Source organism: Mercurialis annua, linkage group LG6 (assembly GCF_937616625.2).
Source record: "Mercurialis annua linkage group LG6, ddMerAnnu1.2, whole genome shotgun sequence".
Classification (NCBI taxonomy): domain Eukaryota; kingdom Viridiplantae; phylum Streptophyta; class Magnoliopsida; order Malpighiales; family Euphorbiaceae; genus Mercurialis; species Mercurialis annua.
The window spans coordinates 24,595,011-24,622,453 of record NC_065575.1 but is presented as its reverse complement, the minus strand read 5'-3'; positions in this window follow the sequence as shown (position 1 = coordinate 24,622,453).

Genomic DNA, 27,443 nt, shown 5'->3' with positions numbered 1-27,443 from the left:
TGTAAACGTTTCGCTTAAATCGCTAAAAAGGTGAAACGTTTGAATTTGTTTCGAAACGTTTTAAACGTTTGGTTTAAATCGCTAAAAAGCTGAAACCTTTGGAATTGTTTCGCAACGTTTGTGAACGTTCTGTTAAATCGCTAAAAAGGTGAAACATTTGGATTTTGTTTCGTAAGGTTTATAAACTTTTGGCTAAAATTGCAAAAAAGGTGAAACATTTGGATTTGTTTCATAACGTTTATAAATGTTTGGCTTAAATTGCTAATAAGATAAAACGCTTGAATTTGTTTCATAACGTTTGTAAACGTTTGGCATAAATCGCTAAAAAGGTGACACGTTTGGATTTGTTTCGAACGTTTGTAAACGTTTAGCTTAAATCGCTAAAAAGGGGTAACATTTGGATTTGTTACGTAATATTTGTAAACGTTTGGCTTAAATTGCTAAAATGGGGAAACGTTTGGATTTGTTTCGTAACGTTTGTAAACGTTTGGCTTAAATCGCTTAAAAGATGAAATGTTTGAATTTGTTTTGTAACGTTTGTAAACGTTTGGCTTAAATCACTAAAAAGGTGAAACGTTTAGAATTGTTTCGTAACGTTTTTAAACTTTTTGCTTAAATTGCTAAAAAGGTGAAACGCTTGGATTTGTTTCATAACGTTTGTGAAGGTTTTCTTTAAATCGCTAAAAAGGTGCAACTTTTGAATTTGTTATGTAACGTTTGTAAACGGTTGGCTTAAATCGATAAAACGGTGAAACGTTTGGATTTGTTTCGTAACGTTTGTAAACGTTTGGCTTAAATCGCTAAAAATATGAAACGTTTGGATATGTTTCGTAACGTTTTAAACCATTGGTTTTGTTTCGTAACATTTAAAACGTTTGGCTTTAATAGCTAAAAATATGAAACGTTTTGATTTGTTTTGTAACGTTTTAAACGTTTTGTTTTGTTCGCTAAAAAGGTGAAACTGTTGAATTTGTTTCGTAACGTTTGTAAACGTTTGGCTTAATTCGCTAAAAAGGTGAAACGATTGGATTTTAATCGTAACGTTTGTAATTGATTGGCTTAAAGAGCTAAAAATTAAAACGTTTGGATTTGTTTCGTAACGTTTTTAAACGTTTGACTTAAATCGCTAAAAAGGTGAAACGTTTGGATTTGTTTTGTAACGTTTTAAACATTTGATTTTATTTCGTAAGGTTTATAAACGTTTGGCTTAAATCACTTAAAAGGTGAAACATTTGGATTTGTTTCGTAACGTTTGTAAACGTTTGGCTTAAATCGAAAAAAAGATGAAACATTTGAATTTCTTTCGTAACGTTTGTAAACGTTTGGCTTAAATCGAAAAAAAGGTGAAACGTTTGAATTTGTTTCGTAACGTTTGTAAATGTTTGGCTTAAATAGCTAAAAAGGTAAAAGATTTGGATTTTTTTCGTAACGTTTGTAAACATTTGGAATAAATCGCTAAAATGGGGAAATGTTTGGATTTGTTTCGTAACGTTTGTAAACGTTTGGCTTAAATCGCTAAGAAGGTGAAACATTTAGGTTTATTTCGTAACGTTTGCAAAAGTTTGGCTTAAATTGATAAAAAGGGGAAATGTTTGATTTTGTTTCGTAAAGTTTGTTAACGTTTGGCTTAAATCGCTAAAAAGGGGAAAAGTTCTGATTTGTTCCATAACCTTTGTAAACGTTTGCCTTAAATCGCTAAATAGATGAAACGCTTGGATTTGTTTTGTAACGTTTGTAGACGTTCAGCTTAATTCGCTACAATGGGGATACGTTTGGTTTTGTTTCATAATGTTTGTAAACGTTTGGCTTAAATCGCTAAAATGGAGAAACGTTTGGATTTGTTTCGTAACATTTGTAAACGTTTGGCTCAAATCGCTTAAAAGGAGAAACGTTTGGATTTGTTTCGTAACGTTTATAAACGTGTAGCTTAAATTGCTAAAAAAGTGAAACGCTTGGATTTGTTTTGTAACGTTTCTTAACATTTGGCTTAAATCGCTAAAAAGGTGAAACATATGGCTTTTTTCGTAACGTTTGTAAACGTTTGGCTTAAATCGCTTAAGTAGGGAAACATTTGGATTTTTTTTCGTAATGTTCGTAAACGTTTGTCTTAAATCGCTAAATAGGTGAAATGTTTGGATAAGTTTCGTAACGTTTGAAAAAGTTTGGCTTAAATCGCTAAAAAAGGGAAACGTTTGGTTATGTTGCGTAACGTTTGTAAACGTTTGGCTTAAATTGCTAAACAGGTTAAACATTTGGCTTAAATCGCTTAAAAGAGGAAACGTTTGGGTTTGTTTCATATCGTTTGTAAACGTTTGGCTTAAATCGCTAGAAAGGTGAAACGTTTAGATTTGTTTCGTAACGTTTGTAAATGTGTAGCTTATATTGCTAAAAAGGTGAAACGGTTGGATTTGTTTCGTAACGTTTCTAAACGTTTGGCTTAAATCTCTAAAAAAGGTGAAACGTTTGGATTTGTTTCGTAACGTTTTAAACGTTTGGTTTTAATCGTTAAAAAGGTGAAACATTTTTATTTGTTTCGTAATTGTCACGACCCAATTTCAGGAATCGTGACCGGCGCTAGGGTATGGGTATGGTTGTACCAAAACTCGTAACAAGCCTTGCGGAAATCAAATAAACATTTAAACCTGCAGAAAACTGCTCGGGGGCAACCGAGACTCCAACCTAAGTCTAGCAATTTATAATACAGTTCTAATATAAATAACTTAAGTATCTGAAATATTCCACAGCATGCCTTAAATATAATAATAAAATATTCCAGTGTAACATGTTAATAATAAATAATCGGTCTAATCGACAATCCCAATGCAATAACAAATGTAATATATAAACTAGTTCTACTGCGGTCTAAGAGTTCGAAAACAGAAAATAGTTTAATAACATAAAATCCTCCGAAGAATCAAAAGAATCGGAGTGGACCAGCTTTCAAATCATAAACCTGGAAAATTTGGGAAAACAACGGGGTCAGATATACTGAGATGAGTTCGCAATACTATTTACATTTATTAAGTTTAAAACCTTTAAATCAAAATATTTTTATACTAATATAATATGATTATGGAAAACAGTATTGAAATGATCCCAGCGTAAGTATGACGTAGCATACCGATAAACCTAGAGTGGACGGGAACAAATCCTCGTCATATATATATACCAGCGTAAGCAAGACTTTAGTCTGTCGTTTCCCAGAGTACTTACCGATGCACACAGTCTCGATACAAGCCTATCGAGTAGCTCGTTTCAATCCAGATCCATAATCCGAATAAAACAGTTCACAAACATTTATAATATTAAAATACGATGCGGTACTTAATAAAGCGGTAAATAGCACAACAAACTCACTGCTTGCTTATCCACGTGAATCTTGGCAAACAGCCAACCCTGCGTAGACTCCGAAACACGAGCAGCCGACGGGTCTAAAAAAATATATAAGTTAAAATCTGAACAACCCCTAACTCTAAGATTACTAGACATCATATAGGACTAACATCTTAACACCACCAAAGATCAACATTCGAAACACAGTAATCTCAAAGCCAATGTACTTACATCCAACCAATATAATAACTAGATAAGCTTAGGTGAGTTCTCGTTTTAAAAATAATCCAGAATAATATAATTTAAACAACATCTTTCGAAATTCAAGAAATCCCAGAGTAATATGTTAGCCATATATCAACTATATGCTCGACACAACATGTCGGGCGACACAAGTCTAACCCAACCCAACCAGAGTAAAATCCAAAATTAAATCCTTAAAAACCAAACCAATGTATTTGAAACAAAGAACTCACTTTAAGCTTAATCCAAAGCAAGTCTAAACCATAAACAACAACAATAAGTCAATAAATTGTCAACACTTGACAATTCCACCCGGAGTTCATACTTCTCAAATAAAACACTTTAAGTGTAAATAAACATGATTCAAAAACACATTGAAACAATGAACTCGGATCTGAAGTATACACTTAGATAGCCTTTAAAACCATTGCAAAACATTACTACCTTAAATGCCATAAAAACAACTTGTTATCCAAATATCCCAAGGTAAACTAACATCCTTGCATTTACTAAAACAAATTTCGGTCCTAAGCGATTTAATTAAATCACCCTAAGCATGCCATATAGCTAAGGAAAAACACCCCAAGTCATCGAATAGATTACCACACAATTTAACACCCAAAGTACTTGTTTTAGTTCTTTAAAACGATTCTATGGAAACATTTCCAGCCACTGAATATAATTCAAAAACAGTGAATTGGACTTATTAAAACCACATTCTTTATAGCAATTCATTATAACCAAATCCTCTAATATCCCCAAGGTATAATTGGCATCTAAACCACCTAAGATCAAGTTTATAAAATTTCCAAATTTTTATTCAAGGAGAAACATAATTTAAAATCCAAAACATCAACAAATTAATATACTTATCAAATAAGGCGAAAAATCCATACCACCCATTGTATAAACAACGTTTAGAGATCAATTAACAGTGATTTAACAAATTTCCAGATTTAACTTTAAACCAACATAGAAAACACAAGCCAAAGCACCCAAGGTATATAATCAAATCATAACCTAACAATCTCTACACATAAATTCAATGAATTAGAACCACTAACCTCTTGGAACGGATTAAGAACGGTTCAATAAAGAAAACCCAGAAATTATATAACCAAAAATCAGCCTACAATCAATCAAAACGATGGCTAAAGGATTAAGAACAACTAGAAACGATTAAACTATGATTAAACCTTAAGAGATTGATGGAAAATACTTACCAATGATAATAATAGGCTTAGGAATCAATAGGAGATGATATTCAAAGAGTAGGTGCCGTTTTAGGGTTTTAGAAAAAGAGTAAAATCAGTTTAGGTTGAGTTTAGGGGGTTTAAATAGCAAAAACGACGAGCTGCAGAAAGCTGAAAAAGCCTTGTCTCAATCGAGACAGACTTGTCTCAATCGAGACAAGAGTAAAAAGAAACTCTCTGCCTCAAAAACTACTCTTGTCTCGATCGAGACAACCTTGTCTCGATCGAGACAAGAGTTAAAGAAACTCTTATCTCTAAGGCCTGAAACAACAAGGTAACAAACATACACAAACATGATGTATGAACCATAAGGCACACAAAACTAAACATATCACGTCGGAAAGTTCTTCGGAACAAGCCGAAAAAATACGGGGTGTTACATTCTCCCCAACTTAAAAACAAAATCGTCCTCGATTTTAAAACAACGAAATTTAGCACTACACATATAAGCATACCAAACTAGTACACGTAATGCAAACCCAAAGTATCAATCACAAAACGTAATAAACAAAGTAATCACCAAAAACCGACGTACTAACATAGCTTAAAGCAACAATAATCCCAACGTACCTCAAGGAAAGAGGAAAGGATAACAGTTCCTCATATCGGACTCCGTCTTCCAAGTATACTCCCCAACTATATAAACGAAAAACAAACTGAAACCATATGCATACCTCCACTCATCAACCTACGCACTTGCGTAACCACAACTCGACAAGTTGCACCTCAATTGATAACTCAAACCACCACTCATATAAATTAACAACTCAATTGGTCACGACACACATATGCGCAAAAATTCACTCGATCAAACAATATTTTTAAAACTCAAAATACCATAACCATAGGATATAAAACATCATATAATTAGGTGAAGCAGAAAACAACTCAAGTCTAACCGAATTCTAAAACAATCTTAATAAGGTGTCGAACAAGCCTATGGCTCAAATCGTCGTTCTTACTTTACCCAAGTCTAATGCCTTAGTATCGAAAATACTGAAATCTGGAAACCGAAATAAACTCAACATTCATTACCACTCATGCACTGTTTGACTTATGTTGGTCTCAAAACCAAATAACCCTTACGAATATCCCTCAATAAAATTTGATCTAATATCGAATAAATCAATCCAATAAATCATCTCGATTACATTCACCCTCACAAATACTTCAGCCAAAATCTAAAGACAACAAGAATCGCCCGGTCCAAACAACTAGGACCGAACTCAAAGGTACCATCAAACTTCGCAACCCATGAATCACGAAACTCATAGACTGACACTCCAAAGAGTATACAAACTTAACCCATGAAACAAAATCTCCAAATTGTTAGCCAACAATTTCGTCCCCAAAGACTTCTCCAATCATTCCATAAGAAGAATACGGCCCGTGATTACCTATGGTAACTAAACATCAACATTCATCGCAACCATGATTCACAGACCAAGCTTAGGTCACACAAGGAAAAAGAAAATTCCACAATCGAACAAAATGACATCCAAACTTTTAATAATAAAATTCTCAATCAAGAGTATCGACTAACCACCCTTATTGTTGAACCTACTAATCACGTTCCTCGATCCTCGAACCAGCTAACTCATATATCCAAACCAAACTAAAATTTCTAAAAATATTCCATCAATATAACTCTAACCTCATATCCAACAAGAAATCACTTAGAACAACACTAACCGGGTCATTGGTTATGCTCAAAACCAAACTTATATGAAAATAAAATTTTCCAAATTTAAAACATTGAATTAATATTTTCTACTTTTTTAAAGACTTTAGCATCTTATACCTCTCTTTACATACAAAAACATAAATGCTCTGACCATTTGAAAACTTCCAGCTTTGTAAACACATTAAAATTTTCAAAACATTCGTATTTTGATTTTGCAGTTACACCTTACTTTCAAATAAGTTTGCAAATCTATAAAATCGTTCAACTGGCAAAATTATATTTCCCTTTAATTCAATCTTGATAACACTTTGTCCTTTAAAAAAAATGAAAAATATTTGTGAAGAAAATCTCTTTGTTCAGACAATATTTTTATATGAGTATACAAAAACATTTAACAAAATCGAATATGTAAAAAGAAGAACTTCTTTTAAAATCACGGCGTATACACACACGTAGAGCATAACCAAATCCCTTAATCCATCAATCCTCAAATCATAAATCGGAAGCTAATACGTAAGCCTTCCAATCGGACCTCAAACTTCCATCACACTTATTATAACAATAACTAGAGTGCAACCTTATATCCAATACTGATTCCTACGAAACACAGTTATTCAAATAACATAAAACTGATCAATGCAAAACAATCGTCCTTCATTCACCACTATCATCACAGAGTATTTGTCTAGCTACCTTTCTGTAAAAATTTCAAGACCATTTGAAATTCATCAACTTTATAAATAATTTATCACAATGTGACTCGCGAGTTCGTTTCAAAATATATTTCTCAAAAATACTTTATCGATAAAATCTCTTTTACATAATTGCGCGCCAGGGTGATGACGTCTCTCATCCCCAAAGAGTTGCATCCAACTCTAATCTTTTCAGTGCACATGATGCATATACTATTATGCATGGATCAATTATTTATTTTCTTTTTATTTAATTAACATACTTTATGCTCAATGCAATTCCTATTCGTGACATTCAAAATGCATGTTCATGTCATGTCTGGGCACAATTACGTGATAAAAAAAAATTTCAAATACTTTAACAAATCAGCATTTAAAATCATTTCCTTGATAAAACATTTGCTAGACATTAACCTCTGTGAGATGTGCACTCGATAACCTCAAAATATTTTTCAATTTCCGTACTTGCAATCTACCAAATCATACGATACTAACATAACCGTTCAAATCGACTACACAACTAAATTCTCGTATGCAAAATAATATCCAAATTAACCTCAACCGAATAGAAATTATACTTAAAGAGAAACGATAAATAATATTCGTCACTGCAAAACTCACCTTCTGTTCCGGCATCGCACCGTCCAACTTGACGTAAGCACCAATGTATTAATACACTAATCTATCTTCTCAGATTAGATTTTCAATATCCTTATCCAGGATAACCAGAACCACTAATTGTTCCCGATAGTCACTGTCATCATATATCACTTCCCAAAGATCTCGATCCTAAAAACAACACACCAAAGCTAGCATAACCCAAATAGAAACTAAAGCTATATAGGGCACAAACGAAGGTTCGACTCACAATTCAAAAGCAAACATCATGGTTAAGCCAAAGAACCGCGTGAAAGAAATTACCTCACATGCTACTCCGCATGAATAGACAAAATAAAACAATCCACATAGTCCAAACAAACTTACGAGGTATATAACACAAATCAAAACCAAAGTATTACGAATTCTACCAACCATAAACCACTCAAGCATGCCATTAACCACAATTAACCCAACAATATTAAAAGACAAAAACAAAGCATGCTATAACACACTACGACTCGTTGAAATCAAGAACAACAGGTAGCATTCCATCGAACCAAAAATACGCATCAAAACTCATTTTGAAATAGGAAATCAATCACAAATGTTTTCAAATTCTAGTTTAGCCCACAGTTAAAAATTCATTTTCCGGAAAACCTCTTTTATAAATCAAGTAATTAAAATTCCCAAAGTTTCTCAATCTTTAAAACCATCGAGTTAGCCGAGTCATTACAACTACCAAGCTTAACTCCTAAATTTTGGGTGACCCAAGTCAACCTAAAACAACCATTTACAAAACATATTCAAAACATTTATAAATCCGGGAAAACATTTAAATAAAATCTCAATATTTTCAAAAATAGGAGCTCACCGTAACCCAAGCATCAAACATCAATTCAAAGACAAAGGTAAGGAGATCTATAATCTAAAACAGTCATTCAGTAAACACTTAATCCAGCCAAACAAAATAAACCAAACATAAATTTTTAAATCACAATTATTCAAGTGAGAAAACCCTTATCACAAACAATCATTTTAATAAACGCATACCCCTGTCAAAACATAACATACCAAAACATCTCACCAATGACATCTCAAATGTCGACACCACAACATGGTATAATCACAAAGGCAATATAAGTTTGTCAAACGATGTCACTTTTCAAAAATTATTTTATTTTGAAAAGATTCATTTTGTCAACACCAAGACGAACGTAAAATCCCAAAATATGTGTAATTTATTTTACTTGCAAGGTATCCAAAAATCACATTTTTAAAGTACTATGACCAGACCGCTATCCGACTCTCTTGTCAAAATACAAACCAAATCAAAATAATTTCCTTAATAAAAACTATAAAACCAACGTGCGGTCAAACAACATAAAGCCAAAAAGACATGCCTAAAGATTTAACATAAAATTCCTTTAAAAAAACACACAAGGCCAACGCCTAACGTATCATATTACATGCCAACCTACTTAGCACCCAACAACACAGCCAAAAACATATTGTACTCACCAACAGGGTGAAAGCAATCCAATTATAATCATAATCATCCAAGGCGTAAAAGCCAACAACTAATCACCCAAGGTAAACATCAGATAAGGCATAACATCCAACAAAGCATCACCCAAAGTACACACTATATAAGGTACAACAGCCGACAAAACATCACCCAAAGTATATCTCATATATGGCACAACAGCCAACCAACAAATCACCCAATGTATAAGCAATAAACATTCCAAAGTAAAGCATCAGTAACACATAAGACCGACACTCACCATTCCTATAGATGAAGGTAGAAATTTTTGAAAACAAAAGATGACGTTTCAAAAGACAAGACTTGAATTCTAATTCCGCAGTAGATCTTATGACACAACAGTAACACTTAACATGCCTTAAAGCGATAAACACATAACATGTTCGAAACTAAAGCTCTAATACCAACTTTGTCACGACCCAATTTCATGAATCGTGACCGGCGCTAGGGTATGGGTATGGTTGCAAAACTCGTAGCAAGCCTTGCGGAAATCAAATAAACATTTAAACCTGCAGAAAACTGCTCGGGGGCAACCGAGACTCCAACCTAAGTCTAGCAATTTATAATACAGTTCTAATATAAATAACTTAAGTATCTGAAATATTCCACAGCATGCCTTAAATATAATAATAAAATATTCCAATGTAACATATTAATAATAAATAATCGGTCTAATCGACAATCCCAATGCAATAACAAATGTAATATATAAACTAGTTCTACTGAGGTCTAAGAGTTCGAAAATAGAAAATAGTTTAATAACATAAAATCCTCTGAAGAATCAAAAGAATCGGAGTGGACCAGCTTTCAAATCATAAACCTGGAAAATTTGGGTAAACAACGGGGTCAGATATACTGAGATGAGTTCGCAATACTATTTACATTTATTAAGTTTAAAACCCTTAAATCAAAACATTTTTATACTAATATAATATGATTATGGAAAACAGTATTGAAATGATCCCAGCGTAAGTATTACATAGCATACCGATAAACCCAGAGTGGACCATTACAAAACATTGCTACCTTAAATGCCATAAAAACAACTTGTTATCCAAATATCCCAAGGTAAACTAACATCCTTGCATTTACTAAAACAGTTTTCGGTCCTAAGTGATTTAATTAAATCACCCTAAGCATGCCATATAGCTAAGGCAACACACCCCAAGTCATCGAATAGATTACCACACAATTTAACACCCAAAGTACTTGTTTTAGTTCTTTAAAACGATTCTATGGAAACATTTCCAGCCACTAAATATAATTCAAAAACAGTGAATTGGACTTGTTAAAACCACATTCTTTATAGCAATTCATTATAACCAAATCCTCTAATATCCCCAAGGTATAATTGGCATCTAAACCACCTAAGATCAAGTTTATAAAATTTCCAAATTTTTATTCAAGGAGAAACATAATTTAAAATCCAAAACATCAACAAATTAATATACTTATCAAATAAGGCGAAAAATCCATACCACCCATTGTATAAACAACGTTTAGAGATCAATTAACATTGATTTAACAAATTTCCAGATTTAACTTCAAACCAACACAGAAAACACAAGCCAAAGCACCTAAGGTATATAATCAAATCATAACCTAACAATCTCTACACATAAATTCAATGAATTAGAACCACTAACCTCTTGGAACGGATTAAGAATGGTTCAATAAAGAAAACCCAGAAATTATATAACCAAAAATCAGCCTACAATCAATCAAAACGATGGCTAAAGGATTAAGAACAACTAGAAACGATTAAACTATGATTAAACCTTAAGAGATTGATGGAAAATACTTACCAATGATAATAATAGGCTTAGGAATCAATAGGAGATGATATTCAGAGAGTAGGTGTCGTTTTAGGGTTTTAGAAAAAGAGTAAAATCAGTTTAGGTCGAGTTTAGGGGGTTTAAATAGCAAAAACGACGAGCTGCAGAAAGCTGAAAAAGCCTTGTCTCAATCGAGACAGACTTGTCTCGATCGAGACAAGAGTAAAAAGAAACTCTCTGCCTCAAAAACTACTACTCTTGTCTCGATCGAGACAACCTTGTCTCGATCGAGACAAGAGTTAAAGAAACTCTTATCTCTAAGGCTTGAAACAACAAGGTAACAAACATACACAAACATGATGTATGAACCATAAGGCACACAAAACTAAACATATCACGTCAGAAAGTTCTTCGGAACAAGCCGGAAAAATACGGGGTGTTACAGTAATGTTTGTACACGTTTGGCTTAATTTGCTAAAAAGGCGAAACGCTTGGATTTGTTTCGTAATGTTTGGCTTAAATTGCTAAAAAGGTGAGACGTTTGGATTTGTTTCGTAACATTTTAGACATTTTAGACGTTTGGATTTGTTTTATAACGTTTGTAAACGTTTGGTTTAAATCGCTAAAATGGGGAAATCTTTGGATTTGTTTCGTAATGTTTGTAAACATTTGGCTTAAATTGCTAAAAGGGGAAAAGTTTGGATTTGTTTTGTAACGTTTTAAATGTTTGGTTTTGTTTTATAGCGTTTGTAAACGTTCTGCTTAAATCGCTAAAAATGTGAAACGTTTGTTTTTGTTCTGTAACGTTTGTAAATGTTTGGCTTAAATCGCTAAAAAGGTGAAATGTTTGAATTATATTCGAAATGTTTTAAACGTTTGGTTTAAATCGCTAAATAGGTGAAACGTTTGGATTTGTTTCGCAACGTTTGTGAACGTTTGGCTTAAATCGCTATAAAGGTGAAACAGTTTGATTTGTTTCATAACGTTTGTAAACGTTCGGCTTAAATTGATAAAAAGGTGAAATGCTTGGATTAGTTTCGTAATGTTTGTGAACGTTCGTCTTAAATCGCTAAAAAGGTAAAACCTTTGGAATTATTTCGTAACGTTTGTAAACGTTCGACTTAAATCGCTAAAAAGGTGAAACATTTGGATTTGTTTTGTAACATTTGTAAAAGTTTGGCTTAAATTACAAAACATGAAACACTTGAATTTGTTTCGTAGAGTTTGTAAACGTTTAGCATAAATCGCTAAAAAGGCGAAACGTTTGGATTGGTTTCGTAACGTTTGTAAACGTTTAGCATACATCGCTAAAAAGGGGAAACGTTTGAATTTGTTTCGTAATGTTTGTGTACGTTTGGCTTAAATCGCTAAAATGGGGAAACGTTTGAATTTGTTTCGTAATGTTTGTAAACGTTTGGCTTAAATCGCTTAATAGGTGAAACGTTTGGATTTGTTTCGTATTGTTTGTAAACGTTTGGCTTAAATCGCTAAAAAGGTGAAACGTTTGGATTTATTTCGTAAAGTTTGTAAACATTTGGCTTAAATCGCTAAAAAGGTGAAACGTTTAGATTTGTTTCGTAATATTTATAAATATTTGGTTTAAATCGCTAAAAAGGTGCAACTTTTGGATTTGTTTTGTAACGTTTTTAAACTTTTGGCTTAAATCGATAAAAAGGTGAAACATTTTGATTTGTTTCGTAACGTTTGTAAACGTTAGGCTAAAATCGCTAAAAAAGTTAAACATTTGGATTTTTTTCGCGATGTTTTAAAGGTTTGGTTTTGTTTCGTAACGTTTGAAACATTGCTTTAGTAGCTAAAAATGGGAAACGTTTGGATTTATTTTGTAACGGTTTAAACGTTTGGTTTTGTTTGCTAAAATGGTGAAACTGTTGAATTTGTTTCGTAACGTTTGTAAACGTTTGGCTTAAATCGCTAAAAAGGTAAAATGTTCGGATTTTTTTCGTAACGTTTGTAAACGTTTGGAATAAATCGCTAAAATGTGGTAACGTTTGGATTTGTTTTGTGAGGTTTGTAAACATTTGGCGTAAATCGCTAAAAAGGTGAAACGTTTGAATTTGTTTCGTAACGTTTGCAAACGTTTGGCTTAAATCGCTAAAATGGTGAAACGTTTGGTTTTGTTTCGTAAAGTTTGTAAAAGTTTGGCTTAAATCGCTAAAAAGGGGAAACATTTTGTTTTGTTCCATAACCTTTGTAAACGTTTGCCTTAAATCGCTGAAAAGATGAAACGCTTGGATTTGTTTTGTAACATTTGTAAACGTTTGGCTTAATTCGCTACAATAGGGAAACGTTTGGTTTTGTTTCATAACGTTTGTAAACGTTTAGCTTAAATCGCTAAAATGGAGAAACGTTTGGATTTGTTTCGTAACATTTGTAAACGTTTTGGTCAAATCGCTGAAAAGAAGAAACGTTTGGATTTGTTTCGTAACGTTTATAAACGTTTAGTTTAAATTTCTAAAAAGGTGAAATGCTTGGATTTGTTTCGTAATGTTTCTTAATGCTTGGCTTAGATCGCTAAAAAATTGAAACGTTTGGCTTTTTTCGTAACATTTGGTAACTGGACCAACTGCTCTGATACCGACATTGTCACGACCCAAATTATTGAGCCGCAACCGGCGCTAGGGAACAGGAGTGGTAGCTCCGGAACCCGTAGCAAGCCTTAAATTACTATTATTTTTTCGCAAATAATAAACAAATAACATAAAGCAACAGAAACAAGTATACATAACATGTATACACAAACATTTACACTAACTGTTTAAAAACCTCGCGGGCTCTAGTTACCGTACCTTGTACGAACTGGCCTCACGGTACTATATACATCAGTTAGTGTATCCAACATATCACCGGCATCTGGTGCCGTGCACAACATATAAAACACGTAGCCTACAAAAACATATAAACAGGACAACAAGTAATATGTACAATCAAAATGTACTGCTGTCTAGGCTACGACTCTATCGACACTGGACCACTACTGCAACATTCATAGAAGTCAGATACTATGCATACACAGCTGACTTCTGGACTTCAAAACTGGCTTCTAACTAAGTCCACAAACTAAGCACCTGAAAGACATCAAAGGTGAGGGGTCAGTATTTGGGGAAATACTGAGTTAGTTTGCATTTACTAACGGTATTAATATAAAAACATAGCATCGCATCTCAAGAAAACGATAATATAAAACATATAAACAAGTGTTTGATCCGTACGATATCCTAATATGCGACACCTCTCTTGAATAATCATATATCGTTCAACCCAATCATAAATCTCAAGTTGTGAGTCCAACTCACTGGTGAGTCCAACCCACTAGATACGGGGACTCCAGGTTACACCATAACCGAGTGCTCACTCGTATCGAAATCATATACCCAATCTTGAATTTCATAATCACATCATGCCATACATATCAAATCATTTCTCAAATGCAAACACACTAGACTGACTCAATACTGGTGATCACAAATAGGTAGCTAGTTTCTTCGGATCGCATACTAGTTCTCGTATATACTTGATAGAAACATATAACATTTAATCAAATCATATAACATGCGATGCGTAAAAACAGTATACATATCTATATAAAATAACTTTATATATATAATACACGAAAGTAAATTGCAACTCACAGTGACCGCAAACCAATCAATGACGTGGTCGATGAAATGATACACTCTCGCTATCCCACGTCTACTGACCTCTCCGCTCGCTGACACGTCCGATTCATAATAATCGACGTTTAATAGTTAGATATTAATCTTGTGTTCTTATACGTATATTACTTTAAATTCTAGGGTTATATTTTATTTTAATTGTTATTCGTGATTTCGATATTCCTTTATCGTATTCACGAAATATCGAACCCTGGTTCTCGCATTCGAGAAACGTATAATATCCTTAGCGTTTTTCAGTATCGCTGCTCGCGTAAAACGTCGAGCTAAAACTTTATTTTTTTTCTGAATTATCAGGGTCCTTAATCGATTTTAGGGTCTAATATTAAAATATTGAATCCCGTTTAATTAGGGTTAAAAGTCCATTTTAGTCCCTTGGGCAAAAAGTACATTTTGGTCCTTGTGGACTTACTGTGCGCCCGCACAGAGTGATGTGCGTTCGCACACCATGGGTGTGCGTCCGCACACCACGCTAATAGAATTTCTTTTCAGCATAGAATTCTTTAATGGGCCATAATCATTCCTGACTGGACTTCATCACAAGTATTGAGCCATCTTTCTTGGTTGAGTCCTAAATATACATTCCTATCAAAACCGAAGGGGCGTGCAATTCGTACACAGCCCCCGCGTCCCGTCGTGCTACCACTCGTCAAACATGTAATACACCTCATTTCCGACAAAACCCGTATTTTAGTTTTTCCGAAAACGTGAAAAACGATCCAAAATCATTAAATTCCTAATTTCAAACTAAAACGGCTATATATTCGAATTTTAACTCAAATTCTCGGAATATTACCTTGAAACGAAGCTTAGGATCGATAGGAGATTCGATTCTGAAGAAATCGACGCGAAAATCACTTGAATCGTTCGTCGAACGGCGAAACGGCGGCGAAACGTAATCGATCGGCGTTATTTCCTTCACTCTCTCGATCCTTCTTCTGCTCCCTAATTCATATCTTCATTTCTTATATAATTCGGCTAAAGTGCCACTTTAATCCTTGTTCTTTTTGTTTGTTACAATTAATCTTTCAAATTTTTCTCTTGTACGATTTAGTCCATAGCTAAATCGATAAACTCTTAAGTTATTACTGTTACGTATTATTCATGTCCGATAAATAATACGAAGCTCGATATTAACACTTTCCCGTCAAAATCCCAATATTTCCATTTTCGACACAAAGTGGCTAAATTACTACTTTAGTCCCTGTACTTTATTTTGGACTTTTCTTGATATTTTTCCTTTTAATTCCAATTCTAACTTTAGAATTGAAATATAACCTTAATTTTCTCATAATTAATTTCCCAAAACCGAACTACTTGAAACTTATTTACTTTATCTTTTTAGAAATTCTTCTAATATCGCCACTCTGGCGAATCAAAACTGGACACGTGGTCCAATTAGCTAATTAAATATTTTGGGGTATTACATTCTTCCCCCCTTATAAAAATTTGTCCTCGAATTTTCATATAACTTGTTGGGATCTTAACTTATCCTTACAGTTTCCTTGACGTCCATTAATACGGTTTGATCGCAGCTTTTCCTTTTACTTAACTCTTAGTTTTCCATGCATAGCTATATCTTCATACTTGTTGCTAATCGATTATCTATTCAACTCTTGATAGTTGCTTGCTGTTACGTCGTTGAGAATTCTCTTACTGGTACCTTCGTCTCATATGTTATCTTTTCCAAGATAGAATGGTCCTTGGACGTATTCTTGATGTAATAGTCCTTACATCATTGCCACCTAGTTGTCACTAATCATAATCTAATGTTTTCTCATTTCATCATTTCATTCTTAGTAGCCATAGGGTTGCTACTCGTCTCCTTTATACGTGAATGGTCACGACGTGCCAATTTCATCTTAATGACGTACTTACTTTATGCGTATTCCTATGAATATTTTCTCTCGTAATCATAACCTGCAGTTATGATCTTTACTATCGTCTGTAATTATCACTTTCCTTTCTTAATTGGTTCTTGTCATTTCTCACTCCTTTCTATCATTGTCTGACACTTAATTCCTCATTAACTAATCTTTCTCAACTTGCACTATGTTAAATACTTTCACTTTCTCTTAACGTAGCTAAACTGATACATTTTTCACTATCTTCCATTTCTCTTTCCTTTGCTCCTTTAATCTATCGTGAGCTTCACGTCGTTCTGTCGGTCGTGATTCTTCATCCCTTACCATTGTCTTAAACGTTTCATTTCACGTTACTTTTAGTCGTATGGCTTAAACAGTTGCCTTTGTTTGCTAGTACTACTCATATTCTTATTCTCTTCACTTCCTTCTAGTTGCTCCTTTGAGGTTCGCCTCGGATCTCTTGTTGACTTTTTAGTCAACCATATTTTTCCTTTAAGTCACAGTTCTCTATTCATGATGACCTCATAAGAATCTCATATGTTCCTTAATATTTAAATTTCTTAAGAATCCTTCTTAGTGACTAATCTTCGCTTAACTTCATCTTTACCTTTAATCCTTAACGGATTCAGTGGATCCTTAATAACTTATTTACTTCCTTTATCGTTAATTTTTTCTTAGTGTATAATCAACTTCCTCTCTTGTCTTATACTTCTTCCTCTTACTTTCAAATAGCTTCATAACTTTATTCTCATTCTTCAAGGTATCATCTTAATACTGGTTATGATCATTTCTTAGTTTGTCCTTATTTTGTCTTTCATCTTCTTCTCGAAGTGTTTCCTTAGGACTTATGTCATGATTCTAATTGTTCTTTAAAATAACTTGATTTCTCTATACTAGCATCATCTCTCGTCCTTATGACATTATGACCTCTTGGATACAATTGACTCCTATCTATCCAATAGCAATGAAGTATCATCTTGCCCTTTACTTACTGTATTCATTACGTCCTTCCTTTATTTATAATAGCTCCATTATTGCTGTTCTACTCTGACGTATTTCTAGAACTTTACACTTCTCTATTCATCTTACTAAATCTTGAGGGTATATGAGTTTCCTCATTATACTTTCTTTCATATTATCCACAATTCTGACATTTACTGACACGTATGCTTATACATGTGCTTTTCTCCTTATACTAGTGTCACGACCCAATTTATTGAGCCGAGACCGGCGCTAGGGAACGGGAGTGGTAGCTCCGGAACCCGTAGCAAGCCTAAAACCACTATGATTTTTTTTCTCGAATTAAATATATTATATAAAATATTTTCAGAAAACCCTTTTAAACTTTATTATTATAAATACTAAAACATCTTTACTACTTTCTGAAAATCATCGCGAATTATTATTATAGACTAGGGCCTTACCGAGCGACACCTCATGTCCAGCTCTGCCCTACCTCTAATCAACATCTTGACCAATTCCACTCATGGAAATTGGTTACGAAATCAACGGTTAAAATACGTTCTTTATAAACAATTATAATGTATATATACTTTTATCTCAAATCAGAGTTGCCCATTTAAATAAACCGTTTGAATATAAATCTTACATCTCATACAGACATCTACCGACTACTGCAGCTCTACGAAGAAAACGTTCTTTAACATGACCTTTCACTTTTGTGGACTTCCAGAACAAGAAGGAGGAAGTCCGTCCTTCAAAATGCTTTAACCTGAAAGGAAGACTGTGAGGGGTCAGTATATGGGGGTATACTGAGTGAGTTTATACATTTACTAATAAGTATCTATATAAAACATAAAGCGTAAAACAATGCAATAACAGTCAAACCTCGTGCATCCAAGTACAGGATCCGATTGAAACCTTAATCCTCAAACATACTAATAATCAATTGATCAACCCAATCATAAATATCAATTGCGAGTCCAACTCGCTGGTGGCCCAGCCACTAGATACGGGGACTTCCAGGCTACACCGTAGCCGAGTTCACTCTGCGTATCTAAATCATAACCCAATCATAAATCTCATATTCATCATCAGCTCCCAGCTGAGTCATATCAAAACTGGTGATCACACAGTCCTATTGTCGCCCAATAGGTAGCACGTTCCATCGGATCAATACTGGTTTCAAATCCAGCATATGCAATTCATAAAAAGAATTCGCATATAAAACATGCAATTCAAATATAAAGCAATATATAATAATTGCTTAAATAAATACTTTAAAAGCAAATCGTATAAACTCACAGTGACCGCTTATCCAAAAATACTCTGGTACTCAAAAACGCCTAGCTTCCCGAGCTCCTGGTCCAGCGGCTCCTTGCCTCGCCGGATCTAAAACTATTTTAAAAAAATAATTGACTCACGTCAGAATCCTATTCTAAGATTGACTCTAGACTCGAGATATTACACGCTAAATTCATTAACCGTCGTGCTTTCCACGTATATCCCGATAAACGGTTTTTAACTCGTTTATAGATCGAACATCATTTCTAAATCAATTCCCTTTTTAACCTCGTTAGGTTAACTATTCACATTAATCGATTAGCTACTATTCGATTTCTGATTCAATACGCGTATTCAATTAATTCAATCGAGGTACGAAGAATAGGAGTGCGAGAATCGAAGGGTGCACGCCCGTGCAGGGAGGTACACGTTCGTGTACCTTGGTACACGTTCGTGTACCATATGATGGTACACGTTCGTGTACTTTAGTACACGTTCGTGTACCATTGATGGTACACGTTCGTGTACCTCAAGTACACGTTCGTGTACCACAGTACACGATCGTGTACAGTCGTGCACGATCCCCCGGAATCGATTTCCGGGGTTTCCGACCTGCTATATACGTAAAAACGCTCCAAACTCAGTCAAAACGCGTATTCTAAGCTCAAAACGCTATATATCAATCCTATACTCGATAAAACGATAAAATCGTTTCGTGGCCTAAAACTTTGAATCGATATAACTCAAAATATATCCATTTAAACGATAAAACGTCAAGCTTACCGTGATTCGCCTCGTGAATACGATCAATTCAAGCTATTAAACGTCGGAAACGGACGAGAAACGGAAACCGCGCGACGAACCGTACGAAACGAACGAGAGAAATGAAAATGGCTCTGATGGTTTCTGGATCCTTCAGAGTGAAGGATTCATTAAGGTTTTACATATATATCTTGGCCAATATGCACTTTTAATCCTTCATCTCTTTAACTTAAACCATTTCTCTTTTAAACTTTCTATTTTAACTTAATCATTACTTTAACTCAATTACGTACGTATTATTTATATCCAAATAAATAATTCGATTCTAAAATTATTATTTCCCGTCAATAATCCTCTAATTTTTATTCTTGAGGCTTAATTGGCTAATTTACATTTTAGCCCTTAAACTTATCAAAATTTACAATTTAGTCCTAAACGCATCCGCGTCCAAATTTTTAAAAGGTCTCCAATTGACCCGAAACTTTTATCACAAATACTATATAAAATATTTCGCGGACCTTGGCGAACTAATTCTTATCTCGGGATTTATAATTTATTTTATATTAATTTTCTAACCCTTTTCCTTTAATCCCAATAATCCGTTCAATAAAAATTACTTTAAATTCCCGATATCATTAAATTAAATCCATCTTGACTTAATTTATCGAAACTCATGACACGTGGCACGACTTAATTATTCTAAAATATTTGGGGTATTACATTCACCCCCCCTTAAAATAAATTCGTCCTCGAATTTAAAACTTTTGCCACGTATCTAAGGTAAACTAATACGAATATTCCTAACTCATATCTCCTTCTATTATTCACGTGTACTCTTCTTACGAACTAACTCGTTCATGGAACTATTACCATAGATTCCTTTTTCATCCGCAATTTTCATACTTGTATACTGATGCTCTTTACTGGTTTTTCGTCGTACGATAATTCTTGAGTTATCTCTACCGCTTGCAGTTAAATCGTTAGAGAATTATCTCCACCGCTTGATCTTTCTCGGAATAACTTGATAAATTTTCTGATAGCTGGGTCGTGTTCAAACGTCATTGTCATCCGCTACATTGCACGTTTACCTCCTTTTTCATGTATTTGACGTCATTTGGATATAACTATCACTTATCCTTCTAGCTTTCTTGTAGTAATTCTCTTATTACTTTGCTTGCAGGTTCCGGCACTTAATCTCTTATGGATACTACAAATTGTCGTCCTCATAATCTCTCATGTTTTTTTTTTTTTTTTTTTTTTTTTTTGAACTTCTGTGTTTTGTTGTTTCTTAACGACTTACTACTTACTTGCATGTAGCAAGGTTCCTTGCTTGCATTACTCGAATTACTTATCCACAGTAATCGTTTTACTAGTAGTTTTACTACTCTCAATCTTATGTTTGTTATTTTATTACCATCTATCTTCTTATGATACACAATTTCACTCTAGTTAATCGTAGAGTGAAAGATTCTTTGTCCTTATTTCTATCAATTCTTTACTCTGTTGACTTGCTAATTTTCGTGGTCCTGTACCACGCATCGAATTACTCTCGAGTTACTTCATGGTGCGTATATTAAAACTCGTTTAAATACCTGTATCCTTATCCACATCCTTATGGAAGTGATTTTACTTAGGCTAGCGGAAAACCTCTTCAGAACGTTCGTCTTTATTGTGCTGTCCGTATACGTTTTCTCAAACTTGTATCATCTAAATCCTTATTTCCTTTTCACACTTCATGATTTCCTAATCTCATGAAGTTGAGTGCACCCTTGGCACTACTTGATATGTTTAGCTTTTGCCTTCATTTGAGATTCTATTTCAAATTTCCAACTTTGTATATTAGTTTGGTAGTCTATTCTTGTCAATAGCTACAAGCATTCTTCATGCTTCTTTGACCTACCTCTCGGGGTATCGTTATTCTTTCATATTCTTTCAACAGTTTCTTATCTTAATCATCTCTTGTTTTCATTAGACGTTCCTTATCTAATGACACTTAACGTTAATCCGATCCTAATCTTCACATTGCTATACTCTTATGTCGTTACTGATCTTGTAAATCCTTAAACATTCCTAGTTCGATCCTTCATTAGCTCTTCGTTCTAAGAGGACACTAGACTTAACTAGTCAATCCTACTATCCAACTCTCTATCATTTTTGATAGATACTTTGCCTCTTTTCTATTATATGTCCTTTGTTAAAACCATTCGCTTCACGTTGGTTTATGAATTCGTAGATAGCTTATGCTTGAAATCGTGAAAATGACGTTTATAAACTTCTATACTAACCCTTCATTTTCTTCTAGTACTTTTCCTTGTACCCAAACTCTTTATAAATACTTTTATTTACGATTCATTCTTATTACAACCCATTGCTCCTTTTCATATCTCTTAATTTCATTCATTAGTATAATCTCTCGTGTAACTTTCGTAATTCCTTCCACATACCCCTTTGTCGTTGTCCTCACATTCCATTTTTCGTTGTTATCTGTCCAATCATTAATGAAAATCTTAAACGTTACTTCCTCTGGATTACTTTAAGATCCAATGCTTCAATATTCAGTCATACTCATTGGATACATTCAACACTGACGTTTGTCTTGTCAGTGAGACTAATTTCAATCTCCTATTATCGCATTTCTTTAAAACTTCTTGGTTCTTCATGCAAAATCCATGTTGAATCTTATACTTGACCTTCGTAACACTTTTGTATCTTTTCCTCATATTAGTCACTTGTCCACTTAATTGCTTTGATTCGTCCCAGATATCTCTTAAAGTTCGCATACCCATCATTAACGTTCCACGTATCGTTTCTTCTTGTCCTAATTATTTATAAATCATTAATAACCTTTTGGCCATACTCCAAAATGATTTATATCATCATTTGCCCCTCCAATCTAGGTACAGTTAATGTACCTCTTAACCTTGAAACTACATGCTGTCAAACTCATCGTTTTACCTGTTGATACGTTGCTCTCCTTTTATCTTCAAACTAGTATACCTTGAACTTCGATCAACGTTCTTGAGTTACGACTTCACTCTCGACATCCTGATCTTAACTGTTCATGTTCTTCTTCTTTTAGCTTTCTCATTATATACATCTTTCTATCTATTTGCTCGTTTAAATCCAATGGGAGGTATTCCTATAACCGTGTACTTAATCCATCGTAACATTCCTCATTCGTCGTCATTTCTCGTATCAAACTTCAGGATCTATTTGTCTTTATTGACTATATAGCTTTCTTTCTCTTTTACTCCTATCATAGCATAACTCCCTTTTGTACATCGCTGTCTCGCTTTCTTTGTTTTTCGTAACGTCCTTATACGAGCATCTTCGCTCGTAATACATTATGTATCTTAAATATTATCTTGTTTCGACTTATTCGTCAGTCCTAAGATATGGAACTCCTGATTTGTATATATCTAGTACAACCTTCGTCATGAAACATGTGTCCTTCTTTCACTTGCAGCGTTCATGTCTTCCTTTGAAAATCATCATTATCAACATTGCATAGCTATTGTACTATATTCTTTGCGCTTCATCCTTCTTACCCTCATCTCAAAACGTCATTCTTTGTGTACATGTCCTTATCCTTTAGTTTGTGGGTCATCATGTACAACCGCACAGCTTGCTACACGAATTTCCAATTTCTTAACATAGTCACGCAATACGCAATCCATCCTTTGACTTTATTCATCTTATATGTCACACCATCCACATCTGATACATATCTTACATTCTTTACTTCTTATACTCTCATAGTATGTTGGCTAGATTGGTTACTTCTAACCATACAAGTCTCTTATGAATAGTCTTATGAAGCTGTCGCTTAGTCCTCCGTTCGATGATCACAACGGTCAACTCTTAGTCAACCTTCTTAGGAATATTATACTCTGATATTAAACCGATCCAACGGTTCGATCATAAGATATCTCAGTTTTACTAGACTTGATAATCTTCCAATATAGTATAAAACTCACATTTTCCATTCGTGGATATTACCTTTACACCTTTAGGGTTTAAGCTAATAATCACTTCTTACACTTCTATCATCTTATAACATAAAATTCTGATCATTTCGTTCCAAGATAGTGACACCTTAATTTACTAGTCAATGAATTTCACTTCATCATTCAAACGTATCTTATTTTTCTATGTTATAATAGGTCTTAGACCTACGATTATCTTCGTATCTTCCCAAAGCATAACTTCTTGTTCGTGTTCTAATATGCGTTCTTTGTACCTTCGAGAATTGCTTGTAGGTAGATCTCGAACATTTCCCCTTTTGTTACAGAGTTCTAGTCTAGGTCTACTCACATTTAAAACAATCATGGTTGCAACCATTTTGAAATCTTTGAGATCCAAAGAAATTAACTCTTTTATAAAATTCATGTTCAAATTCTTTAAGCATTAGTATAATTGTGCACTAGGGCGATGATGTCTCTCATCCCCAAAGAGTTGCCATAACTTACCTTTCATCTGAACATAATGCATATGATGCATGTCCTACTAATGTATGAATTCAGTTCTATTCTTTTCATTTAATGTGTATGTAGTGATGCAATTCTATTCATGTCATGGCAATAGTATATTACTATATCGAATCTAGGCACAATTATACTTTCAAAATCATTAAAACAATTAATCTTTATAAATCACAAATCTTTCACCTTGTAAGTTCTCCAAACCTTAAACTCTGTAACTTGGGAGATTCTTCCATTCTTCCGAATCCACGTTTCACTAGCGATCATCTCTTAGCGCTTATCTCGCGTGACTTTGATGGTATCGTTATACCATTCGATGTTTAGCATAGTAGCCTTGTCGTTGAATCGTATAATGTTAACTATCCACCTCATACGTGATCATACGCAACGATCATGTAATACATCGTTCATTCTTACGTAAGCAAAATACTTTCGCATACGTATATCGTCTAACAATTCTATCGATCACACTAACAGACTCAGATCGTAGGGAGGAGAGTTAAAATCTTAAGATCAAACGAAAACTGATCAAGACATGACTCGAATCCCTATGTGCTGCAGTAGTTCCTAGGTAGACATACACACAAAACAGTGGTATCTTAAACCAACTGTTTGAAATTACATATTAGCAGAGGTAACCGGACCAACTGCTCTGATACCACAATTGTCACGACCCAATTTATTGAGCCGAGACCGGCGCTAGGGAACGGGAGTGGTAGCTCCGGAACCCGTAGCAAGCCTAAAACCACTATGATTTTTTTTCTCGAATTAAATATATTATATAAAATATTTTCAGAAAACCCTTTTAAACTTTATTATTATAAATACTAAAACATCTTTACTACTTTCTGAAAATCATCGCGAATTATTATTATAGACTAGGGCCTTACCGAGCGACACCTCATGTCCAGCTCTGCCCTACCTCTAATCAACATCTTGACCAATTCCACTCATGGAAATTGGTTACGAAATCAACGGTTAAAATACGTTCTTTATAAACAATTATAATGTATATATACTTTTATCTCAAATCAGAGTTGCCCATTTAAATAAACCGTTTGAATATAAATCTTACATCTCATACAGACATCTACCGACTACTGCAGCTCTACGAAGAAAACGTTCTTTAACATGACCTTTCACTTTTGTGGACTTCCAGAACAAGAAGGAGGAAGTCCGTCCTTCAAAATGCTTTAACCTGAAAGGAAGACTGTGAGGGGTCAGTATATGGGGGTATACTGAGTGAGTTTATACATTTACTAATAAGTATCTATATAAAACATAAAGCGTAAAACAATGCAATAACAGTCAAACCTCGTGCATCCAAGTACAGGATCCGATTGAAACCTTAATCCTCAAACATACTAATAATCAATTGATCAACCCAATCATAAATATCAATTGCGAGTCCAACTCGCTGGTGGCCCAGCCACTAGATACGGGGACTTCCAGGCTACACCGTAGCCGAGTTCACTCTGCGTATCTAAATCATAACCCAATCATAAATCTCATATTCATCATCAGCTCCCAGCTGAGTCATATCAAAACTGGTGATCACACAGTCCTATTGTCGCCCAATAGGTAGCACGTTCCATCGGATCAATACTGGTTTCAAATCCAGCATATGCAATTCATAAAAAGAATTCGCATATAAAACATGCAATTCAAATATAAAGCAATATATAATAATTGCTTAAATAAATACTTTAAAAGCAAATCGTATAAACTCACAGTGACCGCTTATCCAAAAATACTCTGGTACTCAAAAACGCCTAGCTTCCCGAGCTCCTGGTCCAGCGGCTCCTTGCCTCGCCGGATCTAAAACTATTTTAAAAAAATAATTGACTCACGTCAGAATCCTATTCTAAGATTGACTCTAGACTCGAGATATTACACGCTAAATTCATTAACCGTCGTGCTTTCCACGTATATCCCGATAAACGGTTTTTAACTCGTTTATAGATCGAACATCATTTCTAAATCAATTCCCTTTTTAACCTCGTTAGGTTAACTATTCACATTAATCGATTAGCTACTATTCGATTTCTGATTCAATACGCGTATTCAATTAATTCAATCGAGGTACGAAGAATAGGAGTGCGAGAATCGAAGGGTGCACGCCCGTGCAGGGAGGTACACGTTCGTGTACCTTGGTACACGTTCGTGTACCATATGATGGTACACGTTCGTGTACTTTAGTACACGTTCGTGTACCATTGATGGTACACGTTCGTGTACCTCAAGTACACGTTCGTGTACCACAGTACACGATCGTGTACAGTCGTGCACGATCCCCCGGAATCGATTTCCGGGGTTTCCGACCTGCTATATACGTAAAAACGCTCCAAACTCAGTCAAAACGCGTATTCTAAGCTCAAAACGCTATATATCAATCCTATACTCGATAAAACGATAAAATCGTTTCGTGGCCTAAAACTTTGAATCGATATAACTCAAAATATATCCATTTAAACGATAAAACGTCAAGCTTACCGTGATTCGCCTCGTGAATACGATCAATTCAAGCTATTAAACGTCGGAAACGGACGAGAAACGGAAACCGCGCGACGAACCGTACGAAACGAACGAGAGAAATGAAAATGGCTCTGATGGTTTCTGGATCCTTCAGAGTGAAGGATTCATTAAGGTTTTACATATATATCTTGGCCAATATGCACTTTTAATCCTTCATCTCTTTAACTTAAACCATTTCTCTTTTAAACTTTCTATTTTAACTTAATCATTACTTTAACTCAATTACGTACGTATTATTTATATCCAAATAAATAATTCGATTCTAAAATTATTATTTCCCGTCAATAATCCTCTAATTTTTATTCTTGAGGCTTAATTGGCTAATTTACATTTTAGCCCTTAAACTTATCAAAATTTACAATTTAGTCCTAAACGCATCCGCGTCCAAATTTTTAAAAGGTCTCCAATTGACCCGAAACTTTTATCACAAATACTATATAAAATATTTCGCGGACCTTGGCGAACTAATTCTTATCTCGGGATTTATAATTTATTTTATATTAATTTTCTAACCCTTTTCCTTTAATCCCAATAATCCGTTCAATAAAAATTACTTTAAATTCCCGATATCATTAAATTAAATCCATCTTGACTTAATTTATCGAAACTCATGACACGTGGCACGACTTAATTATTCTAAAATATTTGGGGTATTACAACTAGAGTTTCATAACTTAACTTTTCTCCTTTTCTGTTAACGCAATTTATAATTCTTAATACTGATATTAGCAACTTCACTTA